Raw genomic sequence first — 6,882 nt, forward strand, 5'->3', positions numbered from 1 at the left:
CATCTTATAATAGACATATTCCCTATAAAATTGAATTGTATTTATTTCAAATCTCAGAAACAAATAATCTCAAGGTACCCTCTTTTATGGTCCTTATCTAATGAAAGAGGAAACAAATTACTTTTAATATTAAAAATGGCACTTCTCAATTTTCTTAATCCAAAATACAATTATGATATTAGAAGTAAAAGATATAGGGGTGCCGGGGTGGCTCAGTCAGTTAAGCGTCTGACTTCAGCGCAGGTCATGATCTCACAGTTTGTGGGTTCGAGCCCCACCTCAGTCTCTGTGCTGACAGCTGAGAGCCTGGAGCGTGTTTCAGATTCTGTGTATCCCTGTCTCTGCCCCTCCCCAACTAGTTCTCTGTATCTGTCTCTCAAAAAATAAAATAAAAACGTTAAAAAAAAAAAGTAAAATGTATATAATAATTTTTGAAAATCTGGTATCTTCTTTCATTAAGAAGTGTTACTAGTATTAGCAAGGACATAAAAACAGTAAGAAAGATTGTCCTAAAGAGGTTCACAGTGAAAAAAAATAGAGAAATATACACAGTTAAAATATAGAATAAAATTAACACTAGTAATGTAAAATTTAAAATAGTGGGGGCACTGGGACGGATCACTTGCTTAAGCCTCCGACTCTTGGTTTCCGGTCAGGTCATTGAGTTCAAGCCCAAGTCCCAGCTCTGTGCTGACAGCAAGGAGCCTGCTTGGGATTCTCTCTCTCCCTCTCTGTCTCTCTCTGCCCCTCCTCCCCTCTCTCTTTCTCTCTCTCTCTCAAAACTAAATTAAAACCTTAAAAAATAAATTAAATAAATAAAATAGTGATATAGGACAGGTTTTGATGGAGGTCAATTCAAGCCATGCAGGTGGTAGGAAGGACAGGCTCTTTGCCCTTGTGGTCATGGGCTTGGCTACCAATGCCCAGGGTCGTGGCCAGGGTGCCTGCCTCCATCATCCACACAGGCACCCAGCAGCTACAAGATGCAGTGGCCAAGCAGGAGGTTGAGGACAAAGGCAGTGGCTCAGGCTTCAAAGAGCAGCAACTTTAGTCCTCCATTTCTAGGACAGGAATGTTCTCTAACATGGGCATGAAAGAAATTCGAGGAGATCCCCATTGCATACATCACAGCATCCTATAAAAACATGAAGATCCAGGTGTCTCTGCCATGTGCCAGTCCCTTGCTGGCACGTCCTGAGGCGCAGAGAGGTCCTGGAATGCTAGGAAAGTTGCGAGCATTGCTGCACAAACAGGGCTAAGTGCTGCGAGAAAGCTGAGGGAAGGGTGTGATCCATACCTCAGTGGTGGTAAAAGGCCCCATGGGGGACCTGGAAGTGATCACATTCGTAGACAATACCCCACATCCCATACAATGGGCTGTCACCCCAGAAAGGCTGTGAGCCTATGACTGAAAGGAAGTCTGCCCCTGAACTTGACCTCAAGTCCCATCTCTGGCTGGACTTCTTGAAAACATGTTGCTGTCAGAGCTCTCTCCTGAGAAGGGCTTGCTGGAGATTTTGCAGTGAGTGAGGGGTGAGCTTTACCCCTTTACTGGTGGCCTTGCTTGTTCCTTCAGCTGGAGCCGAGTATCCAGTGTGACTCAAGGGGAGCCACAGGGCAGCTGTGGCCAGACGTCAGCAGTAAATGCTGCCTCTGCTCAGCAAAAATAAAAATATCGCTACCATCTGTGGAAAAAAAAAAAGTAATAATAAAATAGTGGTACAGCATTAATATATAATTAAATATTCTATTACTTACTCTTCACTTTGCCAAGAGATATAGAGTATTCAGTGTTATCAGTTCTAAACCAACCTTTGGAATGAACCAAATCTTTCAACAGATAAGACATACAAAAGATACAATAAAATTAGGATTGAATATTATTAGTACATTTATTTTCACTTTTCTTTCTCTCTCCCCTGTCTATTACTATGATCATTCAGTATTATACTGACATGGATTCTAATTATTTAGTTGTAAGAGTCTGAAAAATTTCCCACTTTTTCTTTTGGTAAATAAGGAAACTGAGATATTGTATACATGAGTTGCTTAAAATCACATTGTAAGTTAGTAGAAGACATGTTATTATTATTACTTTTTACTGATTATGGGGGGGGGATGACTCTTCAAGAGAGAGCTCAATTAGTTCTCCAGTTTCCAGCAGATATATCACTTTTACAACAACTTGAATACAGTTTTCTTGTACACGTAATTAATATAATTAACTGTATATATACTTCTTTATATATGTAATTAACATGATTAATATACTAACAACAGTGTACATAATTGACAAATTAGCTTATCCATTCATTTAATAAATATTTATTAGACACAAGCTATGTGCCAGATTTTGTGATTTATTAAAAAAATTAGTCAACATGAAGGCACACAGGCATTTAGACACTCAATTCGATCTAATTCTTTTATTTCTGGAAGTTTCCACATGTGTTAAAGTTCTCCAGAGAAACAGAGTAGGAGATATTTATGATATTTATTATAATGCGTAGGTTCACATGATTTCTGAGGTTGACAAGTCCAAAGGTCTGCAGTCAGGAGGCTGGTGGCCTAGAAGAGCCTATGGGTATAGCTCCAGTCTGAGTCTGAAGAGCTGAGAGCCAGGGGAGCTGATGGTGTAGTTTTAGTCCAAAGGCCAGTAGTATCGAGGTCTAGGAAGAGCTAAAGTTTCACTACATCTACAAAGGTAGGAAAAACTTACGTCCCAGCTTGAAGGCAGTAAGGGAGGAGAAATTTCTTCTTACTCCTGGGAATGTCAACCTTTTTGTTTTATTTAGGCCCTCAACTAATTGGATGGGCCCAACCCACATTAGAGAAGACAAACTGCTTTACTCAATCTATTGAGTTAAATGTTGAAGTCCTCTTAAAACACCCTCAGAGACACAACCAAAATAATGTTTTAACAAAGGTCTGGTCACCCTGTGGCTTGGTCAAGTTCAGACATAAAATTAACCATCATACCATTTTCCTCAGCAGGAGTTAAATGGTGCAGTCTTGTGAAGAGAAATATTACCACTAATATCCTTTGAAACACTAAACTTGGTCCTTTTGATTACCAGATTACTTTAATAATTGGTTAAAAAATTACTGTTAGAAGTAGGGCAGTGATTGACAACAGAACAGTCAACTAATGATTGATATGGGTAATATCAGTCAAGCTGATAGAACACTTGGGTCCTTAGGAAGCAAATATGAGTAAAAAGCAGTCTGAAGGACATTGCACTCTATTGAAGAAATCAAAATAAGAGGCCACAGAAGACACACTTTACTGTAGAAAACTGGTAATCTTTAAGTATTTAAAAGCTGCTGATCTCTGTACTTCAAGTGAAAATTTTACAGAACATAAACTAAAATGCTCAGCTGTGGAATGGGGCTATAAAATATGCAGTGAGAATATACTTTTAACTGGATATTCTAGAACGTTCCTGGAAAAGTTCCTTTTTTTTTTTTTTTTTTTTTTTTTTTTTTTAAGCAGGAAACACATTCCTCTCCATCTTTATCTAAAGATCTAGAGAAAATTCCTCTTTCTGTGCCAGGTGACCCAAGGCAAGTGTGTGATATAAAGTTTGTCTTCTTGAACCTTTAAACCAGCTCTCATTGCATCTCTCCCTACACCTTCAGGTGGTCTATCTCTTCGGCATTCTCCTTTATCTTCCCCTGCTGCCAGGTTGGGTTGTCATGGAACTCATTTATACCTTTCTTATTCTGGATAAATGCTACCAGCTGTTGCCAGAAACTACCTGCCATTAGTAATAACTCATTAGACTTGACAGTGAAAAGCTCTCCTACCTGGCAAATGCTAGCTCGTAGACTGTATACTGATGAATCCATTTGAATCCATTTTCAGCCAGTGGGTGAACATGAATTAGGGAACTATAGAGTGCCTAAGATCAGCTCATTGTATAACTCTCATTACTTTTTTATGGGCTCACCCAGCATGAAAATCATTCATTAGCAATGAACATATTTAATTGTTCTTTCCAGTTCATCCCTTTGTACATCTTAAACAGCTTATTCTGGCTAGTTACAAACCTGAAATCTAAAAGCAGATGCTGCCTCTAATTGGGAGATTCAGGTAGGGTACTAAAAAAATAAATAAATAAAAAATAAAGAAACATACTTCTTTTTATGATTTTATGTCAGCCTTTAATTGTGTCTGAAGCATGAGGAAATGAATAAATGAATTAACACAGAAATTGCATGCATTCATTAGTAAATAAATTAATGGATAGATGAGCAAAAAAATACACTTCATTGCCCATATTTATTATTTAAAAAAAGAGAACAAAGAAAGGTGATAATATAGTTATAAGGAGGAATGAGTGGCAATTGGCAAACAGAAGCAGACACAGAAAGATGGAACTGGAACTTCAGATTTCTATACTTATTTAAGGCATAGTGGACAGTCAATCAAAAATTATTACTGGCTGCTCCCACCAGAAAAGAAGGAAAAAGGAATGGAGGAAAGAAGAGAGGGAGGAAGGAATAAAGAATTCATGAAGAAAAAAAAAAGTCTATAAGATTCTGAAAGTTCCACAAATAGAAATATAAAAATAGGGATTCTTGTACACTCATGCAATATTTGGTATATTAGAAAACTTCACATATTTTGCCTACAAATATCGGAACTTGTGTCAAATGAATGTAGGGGTGTTAGACCTTCAATTTTACAACCTTGACATGGCTTTAATGGAAAGAATTTAAACTTCTTTTGGATTTCTCATTAGTACCTATGAATTTATTTGAAAAGATCATTGATTTCGATCCTAACATCCGATATACTTCTTGAGCAAGCTATCTCTAAAAGTAGTTATTTTTCTAGTATCCTAATTACAAAACTAAACACACCATATTTTGCAAAACCAAAAAAAAAAAAAAAAACCTCTACATTTCTTCCTTCCTTCCTTCCTTCCTTCCTTCCTTCCTTCCTTCCTTCCTTCCTTCCTTCCTTCCTTCTTTCTTTCTTTCTTTCTTTCTTTCTTTCTTTCTTTCTTTCTTTCTTTCTTTCTTTCAATTTTAGTGACAGTGAGAGCATGAGCACATGAGTCAGGGAGGGGCAAGGGAAAGAGAATCTTAAGCAGGCTCCACACTGAACATGGAGGGGCTGTATCCCACAACCCTGGGGTCACAACTTGAGTGGAAATCAAGAGTTGGATGCTTAACCCACTGAGCCACCCAGGTGCTCTACAAACCTCTAATTTAAAAAAAAAAATTCCATTTGGGGCACCTGCGTGGCTCAGTCAGTTAAGCGCCCAAATTTTGACACTGACTCAGATCATGATATCACAGTTGGTAAGATCTAGCCCCACAGCAGGCTCTGCGCTGGCACCACGGCCCTGCCTGGGACTATCTCTTCCTCTCTTTCTTCCCCTCCCCTATTTACTCTCTCATTCTCTCTCAAAATAAATAAGCATTAATTTAAATATATATATATATTATATAAATATATATAAATATAAATATATATATATAAATATAATATATAAATATATATAATATATATATTTATATATTATATTTATATATATATTCCATTTTATTAATGCAGGAAATTAATGCAAATTTTATGCTCAAATACTTTGAGGGTCAAATTTTAACTTGACAGATGAGTTTTCAGTGTGTCTGAGGATGGGGAATTCTAAAATCTAGATAGTGTTTCATTAGTATAACAAAAATCTACACAGTGAGTATAGGAGCATAATCAATACATAAATAAAATTTCATGAGCTCATGTCACCAAGTTGTCTGCTCTACCGTGGGGAAAATTTCTATGTTTAACATTGGGGAAAAGATCCTGTAATTTGATGAAAAATCTAATCAACCGATCCCCAAATTCATGATTTGGAGCCTATCACAGGAATGCTAACACAGACACAGAAGGATGCTGGTAAAGCATCTTGTGCTAGTTTTAAGGCCTGCATAAATGGCAGCTGATCAGCATATTTTACTCTTGGAGGAGAGAATTAATATGAGAAAGATAGACAAAATTGAGGAAATAGAGTTCTTCAAGCTGAGGAAGGGAGGCAGGATATTTCAAGAGTGGTTTTCAAGTAAATGTGAGGTTATTTATCAAGGGTAATTGGTTTTTCAACTCACTTGTGTAAAATAAGAAAGAAGAGAAATTATAAAAAGTCTCAATTAGGTAAGAAAAAAATGTCTGTACTGGCTATTACATGTGTCTTTCATTTAGCATTTATTTGAGACCTGTAGTTTTAATATTATTCTTAAGTGACATATTTCAGTACATTGATTAGAGTAAAAGCTCTTTGAGATTTGAGATGTGGTGTTTGTTTTGTGTAGATGGGAGAGGGGAGCACATAGTGGGTCTATTTATCTTGATTATTAGAGATATTAAATAGAAACAAGTTGGGGTTTTTTGTTTTTTGTTTTTGTTTTTGTTTTGTTTTTTGTCATTGAGCAATTTTAAGATTGGAATAATTTCTATTTTTGGATGTATTTTGTTTGGAATGATTTTGAACTTATAAAACATTGCCTCATGGTACAAATCACATATTTTTATCTAAATTTACCTATTAATATTTTACTTTATTTGTCTTATCATTTAGGTCCTCTCAATCTCTCTCATGCTCTCTCTACATATATGTATAGATGTAATTTTTTTCAGTACCATTTGAAGGTAAATTTCATATCCCATGGCCTTTAACCCATAAATTCTTTAAGCATAGGATTTCCAAAGAATAGGTATATTCTCTAACATAATCACATTGCTCTTGTCAACTTAATAAATTTACATATATACCTTTGTCTAAATTACCATCCACATTCAACTTGGTCAGTTTATTCAACAGTATCCTTTTAAACAATTTATTTTTTTCTCTTCCAGTTCAGAATCCAGTTTACAGG

The 6,882-nt window shown here is 36.2% G+C and overlaps 1 pseudogene; it reads left to right on the forward strand.

Moving 5' to 3' along the window:
• Window positions 1–862: 862 nt before the first annotated feature.
• On the forward strand, window positions 863–1,408 carry LOC112860513 (small ribosomal subunit protein uS11m pseudogene; annotated as a pseudogene).
• Window positions 1,409–6,882: the final 5,474 nt, after the last annotated feature.

This window comes from Puma concolor, chromosome A1 (genome assembly GCF_028749965.1).
Source record: "Puma concolor isolate L17-30 chromosome A1, mPumCon1.1.hap2, whole genome shotgun sequence".
In the NCBI taxonomy this organism is placed as follows: Eukaryota; Metazoa; Chordata; class Mammalia; order Carnivora; family Felidae; genus Puma; species Puma concolor.